Consider the following 27,774-nt stretch of genomic DNA (forward strand, 5'->3'; position numbering starts at 1 on the left):
TTTGAGCCCAGTACTGATCCTGAAAAGTAATTCTAACCGCACTTACCAGTAACTTGAATTTCCTTCCATAGGCTAAGATTGACTGGTTTCACTTGGAAATTCTTCTAAGTGTGGAGTTTTGAAACTTACAAATATTCCTCTAAAATCAGCCGAACTACGAATTCCAATTTACTCACCTGTTATCTGGAGAGACCTCAGTGCTGCATCTTTGTGCCCAGTACTGATCCTGAAAAGTAATTCTAACCGTACTTACCAGAAACTTGAATTTCCCTCCATAGGATATCATTGCCTGCTTTTTGCTGAAAAAGTTTCTAAGTGTCGATATTTGAAACTTACTAATATTCCTCTAAAATCAGCCGAACTATGAATTCTGATTTACTCACCTGTTATCAGGAGATACCTCAATGCTGCATCTTTAAGCCCAGTACTGAACATGTAAATTAATTCTAACCGCACTTACCAGTAACTTGAATTTCCTTCCATGGGCTAAGATTGACTGGTTTCTCTTGGAAATTCTTCTAAGTGTGGAGTTTTGAAACTTACAAATATTCCTCTAAAATCAGCCGAACTACGAATTCGATTTACTCACCTGTTATCAGGAGACAATGCTGCATCTTTGAGCCCAGTACTGATCCTGAAAAGTAATTCTAACCGTACTTACCAATAACTTGAATTTCCTTCCATAGGCTAAGATTGACTGGTTTCACTTGGAAATTCTTCTAAATGTGGAGTTTTGAAACTTACAAATATTCCTCTAAAATCAGCTGAACGATGAATTCCGATTTACTCACCTGTTATCAGGAGAGACCTCAGTGCTGTATCTTTGAGCCCAGTACTGATCCTAAAAAGTAATTCTAACCGTACTTACCAGAAACTTGAATTTCCTTCCATAGGATATCATTGCCTGATTTTTGCTGAAAAAGTTTCTAAGTGTCGATATTTGAAACTTACTAATATTCATCTAAAATCAGCCTTTACTATGAATTCCGATTTACTCACCTGTTATCAGGAGAGACCTCAATGCTGCATCTTTGAGCCCAGTACTGATCATGAAAAGTAATTCTAACCACACTTACCAGTAACTTGAATTTTCTTCCATAGGCTAAGATTGACTGGTTTCACTTGGAAAATCTTCTAAATGTGGTGTTTTGAAATTTACAAATATTCCTCTAAAATCAGCCGAACTACGAATTCCGATTTACTCACCTGTTATCAGGAGAGACCTCAGTGCTGCATCTTTGAGTCCAGTACTGATCCTGAAAAGTAATTCTAACAGTATTTACCAGTAACTTAAATTTCCTTCCATAGGATATCATTGCCTGCTTTTTGCTGATAAAGTTTCTAAGTGTGGAGTTTTGAAACTTACAAATATTCCTCTAAAATCAGCCGAACTACGAATTCCGATTTACTCACCTGTTATCAGCAGAGATCTCAGTGCTGCATCTTTGAGCCCAGTACTGATCCTGAAAAGTAATTCTAACCGCACTTACCAGTAACTTGAATTTCCCTCCATAGGCTAAGATTGACTGGTTTCACTTGGAAAATCTTCTAAGTGTGGAGTTTTGAAACTTACAAATATTCCTCTAAAATCAGCCGAACTACAAATTCCGATTTACTCACCTGTTATCAGGAGAGACCTCAGTGCTGCATCTTTGAGCCCAGTACTGATCCTGAAAAGTAATTCTAACAGTACTTACCAGTAACTTGAATTTCCTTCCATAGGCTAAGATTGACTGGTTTCACTTGGAAATTCTTCTAAGTGTGGAGTTTTGAAACTTACAAATATTCCTCTAAAATCAGCTGAACGATGAATTCCGATTTACTCACCTGTTATCAGGAGAGACCTCAGTGCTGTATCTTTGAGCACAGTACTGATCCTAAAAAGTAATTCTAACCGTACTTACCAGAAACTTGAATTTCCTTCCATAGGATATCATTGCCTGATTTTTGCTGAAAAAGTTTCTAAGTGTCGATATTTGAAACTTACTAATATTCATCTAAAATCAGCCGAACTATGAATTCCGATTTACTCACCTGTTATCAGGAGAGATCTCAATGCTGCATCTTTGAGCCCAGTACTGATCATGAAAAGTAATTCTAACCACACTTACCAGTAACTTGAATTTTCTTCCATAGGCTAAGATTGACTGGTTTCACTTGGAAAATCTTCTAAATGTGGTGTTTTGAAATTTACAAATATTCCTCTAAAATCAGCCGAACTACGAATTCCGATTTACTCACCTGTTATCAGGAGAGACCTCAGTGCTGTATCTTTGAGCCCAGTACTGATCCTGAAAAGTAATTCTAACCACACTTACCAGAAACTTGAATTTCCTTTCATAGGATATCATTGCCTGCTTTTTGCTGAAAAAGTTTCTAAGTGTCGATATTTGAAACTTACTAATATTCCTCTAAAATCAGCCAAACTACGAATTCCGATTTACTCACCTGTTATCAGGAGAGACCTCAATGCTACATCTTTGAGCCCAGTACTGATCCTGAAAAGTAATTCTAACCGCACTTACCAGTAAATTGAATTTCCTTCCATGGGCTAAGATTGACTGGTTTCACTTGGAAATTCTTCTAAGTGTGGAGTTTTGAAACTTACAAATATTCCTCTAAAATCAGCCGAACTACGAATTCCGATTTACTCACCTGTTATCATGAGAGACCTCAGTGCTGCATCTTTGTGCCCAGTACTGATCTTGAAAAGTAATTCTAACCATACTTACCAGTAACTTGAATTTCCTTCCATAGGCTAACATTAACTGGTTTCACTTGGAAATTCTTCTAAGTGTGGAGTTTTGAAACTTACAAATATTCCACTAAAATCAGCAGAACTACGAATTCCGATGTACTCACCTGTTATCTGGAGAGACCTCAGTTGCTGCATCTTTGAGCCCAGTACTGATCCTGAAAAGTAATTCTAACCGTACTTACCAGAAACTTGAATTTCCCTCCATAGGATATCATTGCCTGCTTTTTGCTGAAAAAGTTTCTAAGTGTCGATATTTGAAACTTACTAATATTCCTCTAAAATCAGCCGAACTATGAATTCTGATTTACTCACCTGTTATCAGGAGAGATCTCAATGCTGCATCTTTGAGCCCAGTACTGATCATGAAAAGTAATTCTAACCACACTTACCAGTAACTTGAATTTTCTTCCATAGGCTAAGATTGACTGGTTTCACTTGGAAAATCTTCTAAATGTGGTGTTTTGAAATTTACAAATATTCCTCTAAAATCAGCCGAACTACGAATTCCGATTTACTCACCTGTTATCAGGAGAGACCTCAGTGCTGCATCTTTGAGCCCAGAACTGATCCTGAAAAGTAATTCTAACAGTATTTACCAGTAACTTAAATTTCCTTCCATAGGATATCATTGCCTGCTTTTTGCTGATAAAGTTTCTAAGTGTGGAGTTTTGAAACTTACAAATATTCCTCTAAAATCAGCCGAACTACGAATTCCGATTTACTCACCTGTTATCAGTAGAGATCTCAGTGCTGCATCTTTGAGCCCAGTACTGATCCTGAAAAGTAATTCTAACCGTACTTACCAATAACTTGAATTTCCTTCCATAGGCTAAGATTGACTGGTTTCACTTGGAAATTCTTCTAAGTGTGGAGTTTTGAAACTTACAAATATTCCTCTAAAATCAGCCAAACTACGAATTCCAATTTACTCACCTGTTATCTAGAGAGACCTCAGTGCTGCATCTTTGAGCCCAGTACTGATCCTGAAAAGTAATTCTAACTGTACTTACCAATAACTTGAATTTCCTTCCATAGGCTAAGATTGACTGGTTTCACTTGGAAATTCTTCTAAGTGTGGAGTTTTGAAACTTACAAATATTCCTCTAAAATCAGCTGAACGATGAATTCCGATTTACTCACCTGTTATCAGGAGAGACCTCAGTGCTGTATCTTTGAGCACAGTACTGATCCTAAAAAGTAATTCTAACCGTACTTACCAGAAACTTGAATTTCCTTCCATAGGATATCATTGCCTGATTTTTGCTGAAAAAGTTTCTAAGTGTCGATATTTGAAACTTACTAATATTCATCTAAAATCAGCCGAACTATGAATTCCGATTTACTCACCTGTTATCAGGAGAGATCTCAATGCTGCATCTTTGAGCCCAGTACTGATCATGAAAAGTAATTCTAACCACACTTACCAGTAACTTGAATTTTCTTCCATAGGCTAAGATTGACTGGTTTCACTTGGAAAATCTTCTAAATGTGGTGTTTTGAAATTTACAAATATTCCTCTAAAATCAGCCGAACTACGAATTCCGATTTACTCACCTGTTATCAGGAGAGACCTCAGTGCTGCATCTTTGAGCCCAGTACTGATCCTGAAAAGTAATTCTAACAGTATTTACCAGTAACTTAAATTTCTTTCCATAGGATATCATTGCCTGCTTTTTGCTGATAAAGTTTCTAAGTGTGGAGTTTTGAAACTTACAAATATTCCTCTAAAATCAGCCGAACTACGAATTCCGATTTACTCACCTGTTATCAGCAGAGATCTCAGTGCTGCATCTTTGAGCCCAGTACTGATCCTGAAAAGTAATTCTAACCATACTTACCAGTAACTTGAATTTCCTTCCACAGGCTAACATTGACTGGTTTCACTTGGAAATCCTTCTAAGTGTGGAGTTTTGAAACTTACAAATATTCTTCTTTAAAATCAGCCGAACTACGAATTCTGATTTACTGACCTGTTATCAGGAGAGACCTCAGTGCTGCATCTTTGAGCCCAGTACTGATCCTGAAAAGTAATTCTAACCGTACTTACCAGAAACTTGAATTTCCTTCCATAGGACATCATTGCCTGCGTTTTGCTGAAAAAGTTTCTAAGTGTCGATATTTGAAACATACTAATATTCCTCTAAAATCAGCCAAACTACAAATTCCGATTTACTCACCTGTTATCAGGAGAGACCTCAATGCTACATCTTTGAGCCCAGTACTGATCCTGAAAAGTAATTCTAACCGCACTTACCAGTAACTTGAATTTCCTTCCATAGGCTAAGATTGACTGGTTTCACTTGGAAATTCTAAGTGTGGAGTTTTGAAACTTACAAATATTCCTCTAAAATCAGCCCAACTACGAATTCCGATTTACTCACCTGTTATCATGAGAGACCTCAGTGCTGCATCTTTGTGCCCAGTACTGATCTTGAAAAGTAATTCTAACCATACTTACCAGTAACTTGAATTTCCTTCCATAGGCTAACATTAACTGGTTTCACTTGGAAATTCTTCTAAGTGTGGAGTTTTGAAACTTACAAATATTCCACTAAAATCAGCAGAACTCCGAATTCCGATTTACTCACCTGTTATCTGGAGAGACCTCAGTTGCTGCATCTTTGAGCCCAGTACTGATCCTGAAAAGTAATTCTAACCGTACTTACCAGAAACTTGAATTTCCCTCCATAGGATATCATTGCCTGCTTTTTGCTGAAAAAGTTTCTAAGTGTCGATATTTGAACCTTACTAATATTCCTCTAAAATCAGCCAAACTATGAATTCTGATTTACTCACCTGTTATCAGGAGAGACGTCAATGCTGCATCTTTGAGCCCAGTACTGAAAATGAAAAATAATTCTAACCACACTTACCAGTAACTTGAATTTCCTTCCATAGGCTAAGATTGACTGGTTTCTCTTGGAAATTCTTCTAAGTGTGGAGTTTTGAAACTTACAAATATTCCTCTAAAATCAGCCGAACTACGAATTCGATTTACTCACCTGTTATCAGGAGACAATGCTGCATCTTTGAGCCCAGTACTGATCCTGAAAAGTAATTCTAACCGTACTTACCAATAACTTGAATTTCCTTCCATAGGCTAAGATTGACTGGTTTCACTTGGAAATTCTTCTAAGTGTGGAGTTTTGAAACTTACAAATATTCCTCTAAAATCAGCCAAACTACGAATTCCAATTTACTCACCTGTTATCTGGAGAGACCTCAGTGCTGCATCTTTGAGCCCAGTACTGATCCTGAAAAGTAATTCTAACTGTACTTACCAATAACTTGAATTTCCTTCCATAGGCTAAGATTGACTGGTTTCACTTGGAAATTCTTCTAAGTGTGGAGTTTTGAAACTTACAAATATTCCTCTAAAATCAGCTGAACGATGAATTCCGATTTACTCACCTGTTATCAGGAGAGACCTCAGTGCTGTATCTTTGAGCACAGTACTGATCCTAAAAAGTAATTCTAACCGTACTTACCAGAAACTTGAATTTCCTTCCATAGGATATCATTGCCTGATTTTTGCTGAAAAAGTTTCTAAGTGTCGATATTTGAAACTTACTAATATTCATCTAAAATCAGCCGAACTATGAATTCCGATTTACTCACCTGTTATCAGGAGAGATCTCAATGCTGCATCTTTGAGCCCAGTACTGATCATGAAAAGTAATTCTAACCACACTTACCAGTAACTTGAATTTTCTTCCATAGGCTAAGATTGACTGGTTTCACTTGGAAAATCTTCTAAATGTGGTGTTTTGAAATTTACAAATATTCCTCTAAAATCAGCCGAACTACGAATTCCGATTTACTCACCTGTTATCAGGAGAGACCTCAGTGCTGCATCTTTGAGCCCAGTACTGATCCTGAAAAGTAATTCTAACAGTATTTACCAGTAACTTAAATTTCTTTCCATAGGATATCATTGCCTGCTTTTTGCTGATAAAGTTTCTAAGTGTGGAGTTTTGAAACTTACAAATATTCCTCTAAAATCAGCCGAACTACGAATTCCGATTTACTCACCTGTTATCAGCAGAGATCTCAGTGCTGCATCTTTGAGCCCAGTACTGATCCTGAAAAGTAATTCTAACCATACTTACCAGTAACTTGAATTTCCTTCCACAGGCTAACATTGACTGGTTTCACTTGGAAATCCTTCTAAGTGTGGAGTTTTGAAACTTACAAATATTCTTCTTTAAAATCAGCCGAACTACGAATTCTGATTTACTGACCTGTTATCAGGAGAGACCTCAGTGCTGCATCTTTGAGCCCAGTACTGATCCTGAAAAGTAATTCTAACCGTACTTACCAGAAACTTGAATTTCCTTCCATAGGACATCATTGCCTGCGTTTTGCTGAAAAAGTTTCTAAGTGTCGATATTTGAAACATACTAATATTCCTCTAAAATCAGCCAAACTACGAATTCCGATTTACTCACCTGTTATCAGGAGAGACCTCAATGCTACATCTTTGAGCCCAGTACTGATCCTGAAAAGTAATTCTAACCGCACTTACCAGTAACTTGAATTTCCTTCCATAGGCTAAGATTGACTGGTTTCACTTGGAAATTCTAAGTGTGGAGTTTTGAAACTTACAAATATTCCTCTAAAATCAGCCCAACTACGAATTCCGATTTACTCACCTGTTATCATGAGAGACCTCAGTGCTGCATCTTTGTGCCCAGTACTGATCTTGAAAAGTAATTCTAACCATACTTACCAGTAACTTGAATTTCCTTCCATAGGCTAACATTAACTGGTTTCACTTGGAAATTCTTCTAAGTGTGGAGTTTTGAAACTTACAAATATTCCACTAAAATCAGCAGAACTCCGAATTCCGATTTACTCACCTGTTATCTGGAGAGACCTCAGTTGCTGCATCTTTGAGCCCAGTACTGATCCTGAAAAGTAATTCTAACCGTACTTACCAGAAACTTGAATTTCCCTCCATAGGATATCATTGCCTGCTTTTTGCTGAAAAAGTTTCTAAGTGTCGATATTTGAACCTTACTAATATTCCTCTAAAATCAGCCAAACTATGAATTCTGATTTACTCACCTGTTATCAGGAGAGACGTCAATGCTGCATCTTTGAGCCCAGTACTGAAAATGAAAAATAATTCTAACCACACTTACCAGTAACTTGAATTTCCTTCCATAGGCTAAGATTGACTGGTTTCTCTTGGAAATTCTTCTAAGTGTGGAGTTTTGAAACTTACAAATATTCCTCTAAAATCAGCCGAACTACGAATTCGATTTACTCACCTGTTATCAGGAGACAATGCTGCATCTTTGAGCCCAGTACTGATCCTGAAAAGTAATTCTAACCGTACTTACCAATAACTTGAATTTCCTTCCATAGGCTAAGATTGACTGGTTTCACTTGGAAATTCTTCTAAGTGTGGAGTTTTGAAACTTACAAATATTCCTCTAAAATCAGCCAAACTACGAATTCCAATTTACTCACCTGTTATCTGGAGAGACCTCAGTGCTGCATCTTTGAGCCCAGTACTGATCCTGAAAAGTAATTCTAACTGTACTTACCAATAACTTGAATTTCCTTCCATAGGCTAAGATTGACTGGTTTCACTTGGAAATTCTTCTAAGTGTGGAGTTTTGAAACTTACAAATATTCCTCTAAAATCAGCTGAACGATGAATTCCGATTTACTCACCTGTTATCAGGAGAGACCTCAGTGCTGTATCTTTGAGCACAGTACTGATCCTAAAAAGTAATTCTAACCGTACTTACCAGAAACTTGAATTTCCTTCCATAGGATATCATTGCCTGATTTTTGCTGAAAAAGTTTCTAAGTGTCGATATTTGAAACTTACTAATATTCATCTAAAATCAGCCGAACTATGAATTCCGATTTACTCACCTGTTATCAGGAGAGACCTCAATGCTGCATCTTTGAGCCCAGTACTGATCATGAAAAGTAATTCTAACCACACTTACCAGTAACTTGAATTTTCTTCCATAGGCTAAGATTGACTGGTTTCACTTGGAAAATCTTCTAAATGTGGTGTTTTGAAATTTACAAATATTCCTCTAAAATCAGCCGAACTACGAATTCCGATTTACTCACCTGTTATCAGGAGAGACCTCAGTGCTGCATCTTTGAGCCCAGTACTGATCCTGAAAAGTAATTCTAACAGTATTTACCAGTAACTTAAATTTCCTTCCATAGGATATCATTGCCTGCTTTTTGCTGATAAAGTTTCTAAGTGTGGAGTTTTGAAACTTACAAATATTCCTCTAAAATCAGCCGAACTACGAATTCCGATTTACTCACCTGTTATCAGCAGAGATCTCAGTGCTGCATCTTTGAGCCCAGTACTGATCCTGAAAAGTAATTCTAACCGCACTTACCAGTAACTTGAATTTCCCTCCATAGGCTAAGATTGACTGGTTTCACTTGGAAAATCTTCTAAGTGTGGAGTTTTGAAACTTACAAATATTCCTCTAAAATCAGCCGAACTACAAATTCCGATTTACTCACCTGTTATCAGGAGAGACCTCAGTGCTGCATCTTTGAGCCCAGTACTGATCCTGAAAAGTAATTCTAACAGTACTTACCAGTAACTTGAATTTCCTTCCATAGGCTAAGATTGACTGGTTTCACTTGGAAATTCTTCTAAGTGTGGAGTTTTGAAACTTACAAATATTCCTCTAAAATCAGCTGAACGATTAATTCCGATTTACTCACCTGTTATCAGGAGAGACCTCAGTGCTGTATCTTTGAGCACAGTACTGATCCTAAAAAGTAATTCTAACCGTACTTACCAGAAACTTGAATTTCCTTCCATAGGATATCATTGCCTGATTTTTGCTGAAAAAGTTTCTAAGTGTCGATATTTGAAACTTACTAATATTCATCTAAAATCAGCCGAACTATGAATTCCGATTTACTCACCTGTTATCAGGAGAGATCTCAATGCTGCATCTTTGAGCCCAGTACTGATCATGAAAAGTAATTCTAACCACACTTACCAGTAACTTGAATTTTCTTCCATAGGCTAAGATTGACTGGTTTCACTTGGAAAATCTTCTAAATGTGGTGTTTTGAAATTTACAAATATTCCTCTAAAATCAGCCGAACTACGAATTCCGATTTACTCACCTGTTATCAGGAGAGACCTCAGTGCTGTATCTTTGAGCCCAGTACTGATCCTGAAAAGTAATTCTAACCACACTTACCAGAAACTTGAATTTCCTTTCATAGGATATCATTGCCTGCTTTTTGCTGAAAAAGTTTCTAAGTGTCGATATTTGAAACTTACTAATATTCCTCTAAAATCAGCCAAACTACGAATTCCGATTTACTCACCTGTTATCAGGAGAGACCTCAATGCTACATCTTTGAGCCCAGTACTGATCCTGAAAAGTAATTCTAACCGCACTTACCAGTAAATTGAATTTCCTTCCATGGGCTAAGATTGACTGGTTTCACTTGGAAATTCTTCTAAGTGTGGAGTTTTGAAACTTACAAATATTCCTCTAAAATCAGCCGAACTACGAATTCCGATTTACTCACCTGTTATCATGAGAGACCTCAGTGCTGCATCTTTGTGCCCAGTACTGATCTTGAAAAGTAATTCTAACCATACTTACCAGTAACTTGAATTTCCTTCCATAGGCTAACATTAACTGGTTTCACTTGGAAATTCTTCTAAGTGTGGAGTTTTGAAACTTACAAATATTCCACTAAAATCAGCAGAACTACGAATTCCGATGTACTCACCTGTTATCTGGAGAGACCTCAGTTGCTGCATCTTTGAGCCCAGTACTGATCCTGAAAAGTAATTCTAACCGTACTTACCAGAAACTTGAATTTCCCTCCATAGGATATCATTGCCTGCTTTTTGCTGAAAAAGTTTCTAAGTGTCGATATTTGAAACTTACTAATATTCCTCTAAAATCAGCCGAACTATGAATTCTGATTTACTCACCTGTTATCAGGAGAGATCTCAATGCTGCATCTTTGAGCCCAGTACTGATCATGAAAAGTAATTCTAACCACACTTACCAGTAACTTGAATTTTCTTCCATAGGCTAAGATTGACTGGTTTCACTTGGAAAATCTTCTAAATGTGGTGTTTTGAAATTTACAAATATTCCTCTAAAATCAGCCGAACTACGAATTCCGATTTACTCACCTGTTATCAGGAGAGACCTCAGTGCTGCATCTTTGAGCCCAGAACTGATCCTGAAAAGTAATTCTAACAGTATTTACCAGTAACTTAAATTTCCTTCCATAGGATATCATTGCCTGCTTTTTGCTGATAAAGTTTCTAAGTGTGGAGTTTTGAAACTTACAAATATTCCTCTAAAATCAGCCGAACTACGAATTCCGATTTACTCACCTGTTATCAGTAGAGATCTCAGTGCTGCATCTTTGAGCCCAGTACTGATCCTGAAAAGTAATTCTAACCGTACTTACCAATAACTTGAATTTCCTTCCATAGGCTAAGATTGACTGGTTTCACTTGGAAATTCTTCTAAGTGTGGAGTTTTGAAACTTACAAATATTCCTCTAATATCAGCCGAACTACGAATTCCAATTTACTCACCTGTTATCTGGAGAGACCTCAGTGCTGCATCTTTGAGCCCAGTACTGATCCTGAAAAGTAATTCTAACTGTACTTACCAATAACTTGAATTTCCTTCCATAGGCTAAGATTGACTGGTTTCACTTGGAAATTCTTCTAAGTGTGGAGTTTTGAAACTTACAAATATTCCTCTAAAATCAGCTGAACGATGAATTCCGATTTACTCACCTGTTATCAGGAGAGACCTCAGTGCTGTATCTTTGAGCACAGTACTGATCCTAAAAAGTAATTCTAACCGTACTTACCAGAAACTTGAATTTCCTTCCATAGGATATCATTGCCTGATTTTTGCTGAAAAAGTTTCTAAGTGTCGATATTTGAAACTTACTAATATTCATCTAAAATCAGCCGAACTATGAATTCCGATTTACTCACCTGTTATCAGGAGAGATCTCAATGCTGCATCTTTGAGCCCAGTACTGATCATGAAAAGTAATTCTAACCACACTTACCAGTAACTTGAATTTTCTTCCATAGGCTAAGATTGACTGGTTTCACTTGGAAAATCTTCTAAATGTGGTGTTTTGAAATTTACAAATATTCCTCTAAAATCAGCCGAACTACGAATTCCGATTTACTCACCTGTTATCAGGAGAGACCTCAGTGCTGCATCTTTGAGCCCAGTACTGATCCTGAAAAGTAATTCTAACAGTATTTACCAGTAACTTAAATTTCTTTCCATAGGATATCATTGCCTGCTTTTTGCTGATAAAGTTTCTAAGTGTGGAGTTTTGAAACTTACAAATATTCCTCTAAAATCAGCCGAACTACGAATTCCGATTTACTCACCTGTTATCAGCAGAGATCTCAGTGCTGCATCTTTGAGCCCAGTACTGATCCTGAAAAGTAATTCTAACCATACTTACCAGTAACTTGAATTTCCTTCCACAGGCTAACATTGACTGGTTTCACTTGGAAATCCTTCTAAGTGTGCAGTTTTGAAACTTACAAATATTCTTCTTTAAAATCAGCCGAACTACGAATTCTGATTTACTGACCTGTTATCAGGAGAGACCTCAGTGCTGCATCTTTGAGCCCAGTACTGATCCTGAAAAGTAATTCTAACCGTACTTACCAGAAACTTGAATTTCCTTCCATAGGACATCATTGCCTGCGTTTTGCTGAAAAAGTTTCTAAGTGTCGATATTTGAAACTTACTAATATGCCTCTAAAATCAGCCAAACTACGAATTCCGATTTATTCACCTGTTATCAGGAGAGACCTCAATGCTACATCTTTGAGCCCAGTACTGATCCTGAAAAGTAATTCTAACCGCACTTACCAGTAACTTGAATTTCCTTCCATAGGCTAAGATTGACTGGTTTCACTTGGAAATTCTTCTAAGTGTGGAGTTTTGAAACTTACAAATATTCCTCTAAAATCAGCCGAACTACGAATTCCGATTTACTCACCTGTTATCATGAGAGACCTCAGTGCTGCATCTTTGTGCCCAGTACTGATCTTGAAAAGTAATTCTAACCATACTTACCAGTAACTTGAATTTCCTTCCATAGGCTAACATTAACTGGTTTCACTTGGAAATTCTTCTAAGTGTGGAGTTTTGAAACTTACAAATATTCCACTAAAATCAGCAGAACTACGAATTCCGATTTACTCACCTGTTATCTGGAGAGACCTCAGTTGCTGCATCTTTGAGCCCAGTACTGATCCTGAAAAGTAATTCTAACGTACTTACCAGAAACTTGAATTTCCCTCCATAGGATATCATTGCCTGCTTTTTGCTGAAAAAGTTTCTAAGTGTCGATATTTGAACCTTACTAATATTCCTCTAAAATCAGCCGAACTATGAATTCTGATTTACTCACCTGTTATCAGGAGAGACCTCAATGCTGCATCTTTGAGCCCAGTACTGAACATGAAAAATAATTCTAACCACACTTACCAGTAACTTGAATTTCCTTCCATAGGCTAAGATTGACTGGTTTCTCTTGGAAATTCTTCTAAGTGTGGAGTTTTGAAACTTACAAATATTCCTCTAAAATCAGCTGAACGATGAATTCCGATTTACTCACCTGTTATCAGGAGAGACCTCAGTGCTGCATCTTTGAGCCCAGTACTGATCCTGAAAAGTAATTCTAACCGTACTTACCAGAAACTTGAATTTCCTTCCATAGGACATCATTGCCTGCGTTTTGCTGAAAAAGTTTCTAAGTGTCGATATTTGAAACTTACTAATATTCCTCTAAAATCAGCCAAACTACGAATTCCGATTTACTCACCTGTTATCAGGAGAGACCTCAATGCTACATCTTTGAGCCCAGTACTGATCCTGAAAAGTAATTCTAACCGCACTTACCAGTAACTTGAATTTCCTTCCATAGGCTAAGATTGACTGGTTTCACTTGGAAATTCTTCTAAGTGTGGAGTTTTGAAACTTACAAATATTCCTCTAAAATCAGCCGAACTACGAATTCCAATTTACTCACCTGTTATCTGGAGAGACCTCAGTGCTGCATCTTTGTGCCCAGTACTGATCCTGAAAAGTAATTCTAACCGTACTTACCAGAAACTTGAATTTCCCTCCATAGGATATCATTGCCTGCTTTTTGCTGAAAAAGTTTCTAAGTGTCGATATTTGAAACTTACTAATATTCCTCTAAAATCAGCCGAACTATGAATTCTGATTTACTCACCTGTTATCAGGAGATACCTCAATGCTGCATCTTTAAGCCCAGTACTGAACATGTAAATTAATTCTAACCGCACTTACCAGTAACTTGAATTTCCTTCCATGGGCTAAGATTGACTGGTTTCTCTTGGAAATTCTTCTAAGTGTGGAGTTTTGAAACTTACAAATATTCCTCTAAAATCAGCCGAACTACGAATTCGATTTACTCACCTGTTATCAGGAGACAATGCTGCATCTTTGAGCCCAGTACTGATCCTGAAAAGTAATTCTAACCGTACTTACCAATAACTTGAATTTCCTTCCATAGGCTAAGATTGACTGGTTTCACTTGGAAATTCTTCTAAATGTGGAGTTTTGAAACTTACAAATATTCCTCTAAAATCAGCTGAACGATGAATTCCGATTTACTCACCTGTTATCAGGAGAGACCTCAGTGCTGTATCTTTGAGCCCAGTACTGATCCTAAAAAGTAATTCTAACCGTACTTACCAGAAACTTGAATTTCCTTCCATAGGATATCATTGCCTGATTTTTGCTGAAAAAGTTTCTAAGTGTCGATATTTGAAACTTACTAATATTCATCTAAAATCAGCCTTTACTATGAATTCCGATTTACTCACCTGTTATCAGGAGAGACCTCAATGCTGCATCTTTGAGCCCAGTACTGATCATGAAAAGTAATTCTAACCACACTTACCAGTAACTTGAATTTTCTTCCATAGGCTAAGATTGACTGGTTTCACTTGGAAAATCTTCTAAATGTGGTGTTTTGAAATTTACAAATATTCCTCTAAAATCAGCCGAACTACGAATTCCGATTTACTCACCTGTTATCAGGAGAGACCTCAGTGCTGCATCTTTGAGTCCAGTACTGATCCTGAAAAGTAATTCTAACAGTATTTACCAGTAACTTAAATTTCCTTCCATAGGATATCATTGCCTGCTTTTTGCTGATAAAGTTTCTAAGTGTGGAGTTTTGAAACTTACAAATATTCCTCTAAAATCAGCCGAACTACGAATTCCGATTTACTCACCTGTTATCAGCAGAGATCTCAGTGCTGCATCTTTGAGCCCAGTACTGATCCTGAAAAGTAATTCTAACCGCACTTACCAGTAACTTGAATTTCCCTCCATAGGCTAAGATTGACTGGTTTCACTTGGAAAATCTTCTAAGTGTGGAGTTTTGAAACTTACAAATATTCCTCTAAAATCAGCCGAACTACAAATTCCGATTTACTCACCTGTTATCAGGAGAGACCTCAGTGCTGCATCTTTGAGCCCAGTACTGATCCTGAAAAGTAATTCTAACAGTACTTACCAGTAACTTGAATTTCCTTCCATAGGCTAAGATTGACTGGTTTCACTTGGAAATTCTTCTAAGTGTGGAGTTTTGAAACTTACAAATATTCCTCTAAAATCAGCTGAACGATGAATTCCGATTTACTCACCTGTTATCAGGAGAGACCTCAGTGCTGTATCTTTGAGCACAGTACTGATCCTAAAAAGTAATTCTAACCGTACTTACCAGAAACTTGAATTTCCTTCCATAGGATATCATTGCCTGATTTTTGCTGAAAAAGTTTCTAAGTGTCGATATTTGAAACTTACTAATATTCATCTAAAATCAGCCGAACTATGAATTCCGATTTACTCACCTGTTATCAGGAGAGATCTCAATGCTGCATCTTTGAGCCCAGTACTGATCATGAAAAGTAATTCTAACCACACTTACCAGTAACTTGAATTTTCTTCCATAGGCTAAGATTGACTGGTTTCACTTGGAAAATCTTCTAAATGTGGTGTTTTGAAATTTACAAATATTCCTCTAAAATCAGCCGAACTACGAATTCCGATTTACTCACCTGTTATCAGGAGAGACCTCAGTGCTGTATCTTTGAGCCCAGTACTGATCCTGAAAAGTAATTCTAACCACACTTACCAGAAACTTGAATTTCCTTTCATAGGATATCATTGCCTGCTTTTTGCTGAAAAAGTTTCTAAGTGTCGATATTTGAAACTTACTAATATTCCTCTAAAATCAGCCAAACTACGAATTCCGATTTACTCACCTGTTATCAGGAGAGACCTCAATGCTACATCTTTGAGCCCAGTACTGATCCTGAAAAGTAATTCTAACCGCACTTACCAGTAAATTGAATTTCCTTCCATGGGCTAAGATTGACTGGTTTCACTTGGAAATTCTTCTAAGTGTGGAGTTTTGAAACTTACAAATATTCCTCTAAAATCAGCCGAACTACGAATTCCGATTTACTCACCTGTTATCATGAGAGACCTCAGTGCTGCATCTTTGTGCCCAGTACTGATCTTGAAAAGTAATTCTAACCATACTTACCAGTAACTTGAATTTCCTTCCATAGGCTAACATTAACTGGTTTCACTTGGAAATTCTTCTAAGTGTGGAGTTTTGAAACTTACAAATATTCCACTAAAATCAGCAGAACTACGAATTCCGATGTACTCACCTGTTATCTGGAGAGACCTCAGTTGCTGCATCTTTGAGCCCAGTACTGATCCTGAAAAGTAATTCTAACCGTACTTACCAGAAACTTGAATTTCCCTCCATAGGATATCATTGCCTGCTTTTTGCTGAAAAAGTTTCTAAGTGTCGATATTTGAAACTTACTAATATTCCTCTAAAATCAGCCGAACTATGAATTCTGATTTACTCACCTGTTATCAGGAGAGATCTCAATGCTGCATCTTTGAGCCCAGTACTGATCATGAAAAGTAATTCTAACCACACTTACCAGTAACTTGAATTTTCTTCCATAGGCTAAGATTGACTGGTTTCACTTGGAAAATCTTCTAAATGTGGTGTTTTGAAATTTACAAATATTCCTCTAAAATCAGCCGAACTACGAATTCCGATTTACTCACCTGTTATCAGGAGAGACCTCAGTGCTGCATCTTTGAGCCCAGAACTGATCCTGAAAAGTAATTCTAACAGTATTTACCAGTAACTTAAATTTCCTTCCATAGGATATCATTGCCTGCTTTTTGCTGATAAAGTTTCTAAGTGTGGAGTTTTGAAACTTACAAATATTCCTCTAAAATCAGCCGAACTACGAATTCCGATTTACTCACCTGTTATCAGTAGAGATCTCAGTGCTGCATCTTTGAGCCCAGTACTGATCCTGAAAAGTAATTCTAACCGTACTTACCAATAACTTGAATTTCCTTCCATAGGCTAAGATTGACTGGTTTCACTTGGAAATTCTTCTAAGTGTGGAGTTTTGAAACTTACAAATATTCCTCTAAAATCAGCCAAACTACGAATTCCAATTTACTCACCTGTTATCTAGAGAGACCTCAGTGCTGCATCTTTGAGCCCAGTACTGATCCTGAAAAGTAATTCTAACTGTACTTACCAATAACTTGAATTTCCTTCCATAGGCTAAGATTGACTGGTTTCACTTGGAAATTCTTCTAAGTGTGGAGTTTTGAAACTTACAAATATTCCTCTAAAATCAGCTGAACGATGAATTCCGATTTACTCACCTGTTATCAGGAGAGACCTCAGTGCTGTATCTTTGAGCACAGTACTGATCCTAAAAAGTAATTCTAACCGTACTTACCAGAAACTTGAATTTCCTTCCATAGGATATCATTGCCTGATTTTTGCTGAAAAAGTTTCTAAGTGTCGATATTTGAAACTTACTAATATTCATCTAAAATCAGCCGAACTATGAATTCCGATTTACTCACCTGTTATCAGGAGAGATCTCAATGCTGCATCTTTGAGCCCAGTACTGATCATGAAAAGTAATTCTAACCACACTTACCAGTAACTTGAATTTTCTTCCATAGGCTAAGATTGACTGGTTTCACTTGGAAAATCTTCTAAATGTGGTGTTTTGAAATTTACAAATATTCCTCTAAAATCAGCCGAACTACGAATTCCGATTTACTCACCTGTTATCAGGAGAGACCTCAGTGCTGCATCTTTGAGCCCAGTACTGATCCTGAAAAGTAATTCTAACAGTATTTACCAGTAACTTAAATTTCTTTCCATAGGATATCATTGCCTGCTTTTTGCTGATAAAGTTTCTAAGTGTGGAGTTTTGAAACTTACAAATATTCCTCTAAAATCAGCCGAACTACGAATTCCGATTTACTCACCTGTTATCAGCAGAGATCTCAGTGCTGCATCTTTGAGCCCAGTACTGATCCTGAAAAGTAATTCTAACCATACTTACCAGTAACTTGAATTTCCTTCCACAGGCTAACATTGACTGGTTTCACTTGGAAATCCTTCTAAGTGTGGAGTTTTGAAACTTACAAATATTCTTCTTTAAAATCAGCCGAACTACGAATTCTGATTTACTGACCTGTTATCAGGAGAGACCTCAGTGCTGCATCTTTGAGCCCAGTACTGATCCTGAAAAGTAATTCTAACCGTACTTACCAGAAACTTGAATTTCCTTCCATAGGACATCATTGCCTGCGTTTTGCTGAAAAAGTTTCTAAGTGTCGATATTTGAAACATACTAATATTCCTCTAAAATCAGCCAAACTACGAATTCCGATTTACTCACCTGTTATCAGGAGAGACCTCAATGCTACATCTTTGAGCCCAGTACTGATCCTGAAAAGTAATTCTAACCGCACTTACCAGTAACTTGAATTTCCTTCCATAGGCTAAGATTGACTGGTTTCACTTGGAAATTCTAAGTGTGGAGTTTTGAAACTTACAAATATTCCTCTAAAATCAGCCCAACTACGAATTCCGATTTACTCACCTGTTATCATGAGAGACCTCAGTGCTGCATCTTTGTGCCCAGTACTGATCTTGAAAAGTAATTCTAACCATACTTACCAGTAACTTGAATTTCCTTCCATAGGCTAACATTAACTGGTTTCACTTGGAAATTCTTCTAAGTGTGGAGTTTTGAAACTTACAAATATTCCACTAAAATCAGCAGAACTCCGAATTCCGATTTACTCACCTGTTATCTGGAGAGACCTCAGTTGCTGCATCTTTGAGCCCAGTACTGATCCTGAAAAGTAATTCTAACCGTACTTACCAGAAACTTGAATTTCCCTCCATAGGATATCATTGCCTGCTTTTTGCTGAAAAAGTTTCTAAGTGTCGATATTTGAACCTTACTAATATTCCTCTAAAATCAGCCAAACTATGAATTCTGATTTACTCACCTGTTATCAGGAGAGACGTCAATGCTGCATCTTTGAGCCCAGTACTGAAAATGAAAAATAATTCTAACCACACTTACCAGTAACTTGAATTTCCTTCCATAGGCTAAGATTGACTGGTTTCTCTTGGAAATTCTTCTAAGTGTGGAGTTTTGAAACTTACAAATATTCCTCTAAAATCAGCCGAACTACGAATTCGATTTACTCACCTGTTATCAGGAGACAATGCTGCATCTTTGAGCCCAGTACTGATCCTGAAAAGTAATTCTAACCGTACTTACCAATAACTTGAATTTCCTTCCATAGGCTAAGATTGACTGGTTTCACTTGGAAATTCTTCTAAGTGTGGAGTTTTGAAACTTACAAATATTCCTCTAAAATCAGCCAAACTACGAATTCCAATTTACTCACCTGTTATCTGGAGAGACCTCAGTGCTGCATCTTTGAGCCCAGTACTGATCCTGAAAAGTAATTCTAACTGTACTTACCAATAACTTGAATTTCCTTCCATAGGCTAAGATTGACTGGTTTCACTTGGAAATTCTTCTAAGTGTGGAGTTTTGAAACTTACAAATATTCCTCTAAAATCAGCTGAACGATGAATTCCGATTTACTCACCTGTTATCAGGAGAGACCTCAGTGCTGTATCTTTGAGCACAGTACTGATCCTAAAAAGTAATTCTAACCGTACTTACCAGAAACTTGAATTTCCTTCCATAGGATATCATTGCCTGATTTTTGCTGAAAAAGTTTCTAAGTGTCGATATTTGAAACTTACTAATATTCATCTAAAATCAGCCGAACTATGAATTCCGATTTACTCACCTGTTATCAGGAGAGATCTCAATGCTGCATCTTTGAGCCCAGTACTGATCATGAAAAGTAATTCTAACCACACTTACCAGTAACTTGAATTTTCTTCCATAGGCTAAGATTGACTGGTTTCACTTGGAAAATCTTCTAAATGTGGTGTTTTGAAATTTACAAATATTCCTCTAAAATCAGCCGAACTACGAATTCCGATTTACTCACCTGTTATCAGGAGAGACCTCAGTGCTGCATCTTTGAGCCCAGTACTGATCCTGAAAAGTAATTCTAACAGTATTTACCAGTAACTTAAATTTCTTTCCATAGGATATCATTGCCTGCTTTTTGCTGATAAAGTTTCTAAGTGTGGAGTTTTGAAACTTACAAATATTCCTCTAAAATCAGCCGAACTACGAATTCCGATTTACTCACCTGTTATCAGCAGAGATCTCAGTGCTGCATCTTTGAGCCCAGTACTGATCCTGAAAAGTAATTCTAACCATACTTACCAGTAACTTGAATTTCCTTCCACAGGCTAACATTGACTGGTTTCACTTGGAAATCCTTCTAAGTGTGGAGTTTTGAAACTTACAAATATTCTTCTTTAAAATCAGCCGAACTACGAATTCTGATTTACTGACCTGTTATCAGGAGAGACCTCAGTGCTGCATCTTTGAGCCCAGTACTGATCCTGAAAAGTAATTCTAACCGTACTTACCAGAAACTTGAATTTCCTTCCATAGGACATCATTGCCTGCGTTTTGCTGAAAAAGTTTCTAAGTGTCGATATTTGAAACATACTAATATTCCTCTAAAATCAGCCAAACTACGAATTCCGATTTACTCACCTGTTATCAGGAGAGACCTCAATGCTACATCTTTGAGCCCAGTACTGATCCTGAAAAGTAATTCTAACCGCACTTACCAGTAACTTGAATTTCCTTCCATAGGCTAAGATTGACTGGTTTCACTTGGAAATTCTAAGTGTGGAGTTTTGAAACTTACAAATATTCCTCTAAAATCAGCCCAACTACGAATTCCGATTTACTCACCTGTTATCATGAGAGACCTCAGTGCTGCATCTTTGTGCCCAGTACTGATCTTGAAAAGTAATTCTAACCATACTTACCAGTAACTTGAATTTCCTTCCATAGGCTAACATTAACTGGTTTCACTTGGAAATTCTTCTAAGTGTGGAGTTTTGAAACTTACAAATATTCCACTAAAATCAGCAGAACTCCGAATTCCGATTTACTCACCTGTTATCTGGAGAGACCTCAGTTGCTGCATCTTTGAGCCCAGTACTGATCCTGAAAAGTAATTCTAACCGTACTTACCAGAAACTTGAATTTCCCTCCATAGGATATCATTGCCTGCTTTTTGCTGAAAAAGTTTCTAAGTGTCGATATTTGAACCTTACTAATATTCCTCTAAAATCAGCCAAACTATGAATTCTGATTTACTCACCTGTTATCAGGAGAGACCTCAATGCTGCATCTTTGAGCCCAGTACTGAAAATGAAAAATAATTCTAACCACACTTACCAGTAACTTGAATTTCCTTCCATAGGCTAAGATTGACTGGTTTCTCTTGGAAATTCTTCTAAGTGTGGAGTTTTGAAACTTACAAATATTCCTCTAAAATCAGCCGAACTACGAATTCGATTTACTCACCTGTTATCAGGAGACAATGCTGCATCTTTGAGCCCAGTACTGATCCTGAAAAGTAATTCTAACCGTACTTACCAATAACTTGAATTTCCTTCCATAGGCTAAGATTGACTGGTTTCACTTGGAAATTCTTCTAAGTGTGGAGTTTTGAAACTTACAAATATTCCTCTAAAATCAGCCAAACTACGAATTCCAATTTACTCACCTGTTATCTGGAGAGACCTCAGTGCTGCATCTTTGAGCCCAGTACTGATCCTGAAAAGTAATTCTAACTGTACTTACCAATAACTTGAATTTCCTTCCATAGGCTAAGATTGACTGGTTTCACTTGGAAATTCTTCTAAGTGTGGAGTTTTGAAACTTACAAATATTCCTCTAAAATCAGCTGAACGATGAATTCCGATTTACTCACCTGTTATCAGGAGAGACCTCAGTGCTTTATCTTTGAGCACAGTACTGATCCTAAAAAGTAATTCTAACCGTACTTACCAGAAACTTGAATTTCCTTCCATAGGATATCATTGCCTGATTTTTGCTGAAAAAGTTTCTAAGTGTCGATATTTGAAACTTACTAATATTCATCTAAAATCAGCCGAACTATGAATTCCGATTTACTCACCTGTTATCAGGAGAGATCTCAATGCTGCATCTTTGAGCCCAGTACTGATCATGAAAAGTAATTCTAACCACACTTACCAGTAACTTGAATTTTCTTCCATAGGCTAAGATTGACTGGTTTCACTTGGAAAATCTTCTAAATGTGGTGTTTTGAAATTTACAAATATTCCTCTAAAATCAGCCGAACTACGAATTCCGATTTACTCACCTGTTATCAGGAGAGACCTCAGTGCTGCATCTTTGAGCCCAGTACTGATCCTGAAAAGTAATTCTAACAGTATTTACCAGTAACTTAAATTTCTTTCCATAGGATATCATTGCCTGCTTTTTGCTGATAAAGTTTCTAAGTGTGGAGTTTTGAAACTTACAAATATTCCTCTAAAATCAGCCGAACTACGAATTCCGATTTACTCACCTGTTATCAGCAGAGATCTCAGTGCTGCATCTTTGAGCCCAGTACTGATCCTGAAAAGTAATTCTAACCATACTTACCAGTAACTTGAATTTCCTTCCACAGGCTAACATTGACTGGTTTCACTTGGAAATCCTTCTAAGTGTGGAGTTTTGAAACTTACAAATATTCTTCTTTAAAATCAGCCGAACTACGAATTCTGATTTACTGACCTGTTATCAGGAGAGACCTCAGTGCTGCATCTTTGAGCCCAGTACTGATCCTGAAAAGTAATTCTAACCGTACTTACCAGAAACTTGAATTTCCTTCCATAGGACATCATTGCCTGCGTTTTGCTGAAAAAGTTTCTAAGTGTCGATATTTGAAACATACTAATATTCCTCTAAAATCAGCCAAACTACGAATTCCGATTTACTCACCTGTTATCAGGAGAGACCTCAATGCTACATCTTTGAGCCCAGTACTGATCCTGAAAAGTAATTCTAACCGCACTTACCAGTAACTTGAATTTCCTTCCATAGGCTAAGATTGACTGGTTTCACTTGGAAATTCTAAGTGTGGAGTTTTGAAACTTACAAATATTCCTCTAAAATCAGCCCAACTACGAATTCCGATTTACTCACCTGTTATCATGAGAGACCTTAGTGCTGCATCTTTGTGCCCAGTACTGATCTTGAAAAGTAATTCTAACCATACTTACCAGTAACTTGAATTTCCTTCCATAGGCTAACATTAACTGGTTTCACTTGGAAATTCTTCTAAGTGTGGAGTTTTGAAACTTACAAATATTCCACTAAAATCAGCAGAACTCCGAATTCCGATTTACTCACCTGTTATCTGGAGAGACCTCAGTTGCTGCATCTTTGAGCCCAGTACTGATCCTGAAAAGTAATTCTAACCGTACTTACCAGAAACTTGAATTTCCCTCCATAGGATATCATTGCCTGCTTTTTGCTGAAAAAGTTTCTAAGTGTCGATATTTGAACCTTACTAATAGTCCTCTAAAATCAGCCGAACTATGAATTCTGATTTACTCACCTGTTATCAGGAGAGACCTCAATGCTGCATCTTTGAGCCCAGTACTGAAAATGAAAAATAATTCTAACCACACTTACCAGTAACTTGAATTTCCTTCCATAGGCTAAGATTGACTGGTTTCTCTTGGAAATTCTTCTAAGTGTGGAGTTTTGAAACTTACAAATATTCCTCTAAAATCAGCCGAACTACGAATTCGATTTACTCACCTGTTATCAGGAGACAATGCTGCATCTTTGAGCCCAGTACTGATCCTGAAAAGTAATTCTAACCGTACTTACCAATAACTTGAATTTCCTTCCATAGGCTAAGATTGACTGGTTTCACTTGGAAATTCTTCTAAGTGTGGAGTTTTGAAACTTACAAATATTCCTCTAAAATCAGCCAAACTACGAATTCCAATTTACTCACCTGTTATCTGGAGAGACCTCAGTGCTGCATCTTTGAGCCCAGTACTGATCCTGAAAAGTAATTCTAACTGTACTTACCAATAACTTAAATTTCCTTCCATAGGCTAAGATTGACTGGTTTCACTTGGAAATTCTTCTAAGTGTGGAGTTTTGAAACTTACAAATATTCCTCTAAAATCAGCTGAACGATGAATTCCGATTTACTCACGTGTTATCAGGAGAGACCTCAGTGCTGTATCTTTGAGCCCAGTACTGATCCTAAAAAGTAATTCTAACCGTATTTACCAGAAACTTGAATTTCCTTCCATAGGATATCATTGCCTGATTTTTGCTGAAAAAGTTTCTAAGTGTCGATATTTGAAACTTACTAATATTCATCTAAAATCAGCCTTTACTATGAATTCCGATTTACTCACCTGTTATCAGGAGAGACCTCAATGCTGCATCTTTGAGCCCAGTACTGAACATGAAAAATAATTCTAACCACACTTACCAGTAACTTGAATTTCCTTCCATAGGCTAAGATTGACTGGTTTCTCTTGGAAATTCTTCTAAGTGTGGAGTTTTGAAACTTACAAATATTCCTCTAAAATCAGCCGAACTACGAATTCGATTTACTCACCTGTTATCAGGAGACAATGCTGCATCTTTGAGCCCAGTACTGATCCTGAAAAGTAATTCTAACCGTACTTACCAATAACTTGAATTTCCTTCCATAGGCTAAGATTGACTGGTTTCACTTGGAAATTCTTCTAAGTGTGGAGTTTTGAAACTTACAAATATTCCTCTAAAATCAGCCAAACTACGAATTCCAATTTACTCACCTGTTATCTGGAGAGACCTCAGTGCTGCATCTTTGAGCCCAGTACTGATCCTGAAAAGTAATTCTAACTGTACTTACCAATAACTTGAATTTCCTTCCATAGGCTAAGATTGACTGGTTTCACTTGGAAATTCTTCTAAGTGTGGAGTTTTGAAACTTACAAATATTCCTCTAAAATCAGCCGAACTACGAATTCCGATTTACTCACCTGTTATCAGGAGAGACCTCAGTGCTGCATCTTTGAGCCCAGTACTGATCCTGAAAAGTAATTCTAACCGTACTTACCAGAAACTTGAATTTCCTTCCATAGGACATCATTGCCTGCGTTTTGCTGAAAAAGTTTCTAAGTGTCGATATTTGAAACTTACTAATATTCCTCTAAAATCAGCCAAACTACGAATTCCGATTTACTCACCTGTTATCAGGAGAGACCTCAATGCTACATCTTTGAGCCCAGTACTGATCCTGAAAAGTAATTCTAACCGCACTTACCAGTAACTTGAATTTCCTTCCATAGGCTAAGATTGACTGGTTTCACTTGGAAATTCTTCTAAGTGTGGAGTTTTGAAACTTACAAATATTCCTCTAAAATCAGCCCAACTACGAATTCCGATTTACTCAGCTGTTATCATGAGAGACCTCAGTGCTGCATCTTTGTGCCCAGTACTGATCTTGAAAAGTAATTCTAACCATACTTACCAGTAACTTGAATTTCCTTCCATAGGCTAACATTAACTGGTTTCACTTGGAAATTCTTCTAAGTGTGGAGTTTTGAAACTTACAAATATTCCACTAAAATCAGCAGAACTACGAATTCCGATTTACTCACCTGTTATCTGGAGAGACCTCAGTTGCTGCATCTTTGAGCCCAGTACTGATCCTGAAAAGTAATTCTAACCGTACTTACCAGAAACTTGAATTTCCCTCCATAGGATATCATTGCCTGCTTTTTGCTGAAAAAGTTTCTAAGTGTCGATATTTGAACCTTACTAATAGTCCTCTAAAATCAGCCGAACTATGAATTCTGATTTACTCACCTGTTATCAGGAGAGACCTCAATGCTGCATCTTTGAGCCCAGTACTGAACATGAAAAATAATTCTAACCACACTTACCAGTAACTTGAATTTCCTTCCATAGGCTAAGATTGACTGGTTTGTCTTGGAAATTCTTCTAAGTGTGGAGTTTTGAAACTTACAAATATTCCTCTAAAATCAGCCGAACTACGAATTCGATTTACTCACCTGTTATCAGGAGACAATGCTGCATCTTTGAGCCCAGTACTGATCCTGAAAAGTAATTCTAACCGTACTTACCAATAACTTGAATTTCCTTCCATAGGCTAAGATTGACTGGTTTCACTTGGAAATTCTTCTAAGTGTGGAGTTTTGAAACTTACAAATATTCCTCTAAAATCAGCCAAACTACGAATTCCAATTTACTCACCTGTTATCTGGAGAGACCTCAGTGCTGCATCTTTGAGCCCAGTACTGATCCTGAAAAGTAATTCTAACTGTACTTACCAATAACTTGAATTTCCTTCCATAGGCTAAGATTGACTGGTTTCACTTGGAAATTCTTCTAAGTGTGGAGTTTTGAAACTTACAAATATTCCTCTAAAAATCAGCTGAACGATGAATTCCGATTTACTCACCTGTTATCAGGAGAGACCTCAGTGCTGTATCTTTGAGCCCAGTACTGATCCTAAAAAGTAATTCTAACCGTATTTACCAGAAACTTGAATTTCCTTCCATAGGATATCATTGCCTGATTTTTGCTGAAAAAGTTTCTAAGTGTCGATATTTGAAACTTACTAATATTCATCTAAAATCAGCCTTTACTATGAATTCCGATTTACTCACCTGTTATCAGGAGAGACCTCAATGCTGCATCTTTGAGCCCAGTACTGATCATGAAAAGTAATTCTAACCACACTTACCAGTAACTTGAATTTTCTTCCATAGGCTAAGATTGACTGGTTTCACTTGGAAATTCTTCTAAGTGTGGAGTTTTGAAACTTACAAATATTCCTCTAAAATCAGCCGAACTACGAATTCCGATTTACTCACCTGTTATCAGGAGAGACCTCAGTGCTGCATCTTTGAGCCCAGTACTGATCCTGAAAAGTAATTCTAACCACACTTACCAGAAACTTGAATTTCCTTTCATAGGATATCATTGCCTGCTTTTTGCTGAAAAAGTTTCTAAGTGTCGATATTTGAAACTTACTAATATTCCTCTAAAATCAGCCAAACTACAAATTCCGATTTACTCACCTGTTATCAGGAGAGACCTCAATGCTACATCTTTGAGCCCAGTACTGATCCTGAAAAGTAATTCTAACCACACTTACCAGTAACTTGAATTTCCTTCCATAGGCTAAGATTGACTGGTTTCACTTGGAAATTCTTCTAAGTGTGGAGTTTTGAAACTTACAAATATTCCTCTAAAATCAGCCGAACTACGAATTCCGATTTACTCACCTGTTATCATGAGAGACCTCAGTGCTGCATCTTTGTGCCCAGTACTGATCTTGAAAAGTAATTCTAACCATACTTACCAGTAACTTGAATTTCCTTCTATAGGCTAACATTAACTGGTTTCACTTGGAAATTCTTCTAAGTGTGGAGATTTGAAACTTACAAATATTCCACTAAAATCAGCAGAACTACGAATTCCGATTTACTCACCTGTTATCTGGAGAGACCTCAGTTGCTGCATCTTTGAGCCCAGTACTGATCCTGAAAAGTAATTCTAACCGTACTTACCAGAAACTTGAATTTCCCTCCATAGGATATCA

Source organism: Triturus cristatus, unplaced genomic scaffold, assembly GCF_964204655.1.
Source record: "Triturus cristatus unplaced genomic scaffold, aTriCri1.1 SCAFFOLD_159, whole genome shotgun sequence".
NCBI classification, from domain to species: domain Eukaryota; kingdom Metazoa; phylum Chordata; class Amphibia; order Caudata; family Salamandridae; genus Triturus; species Triturus cristatus.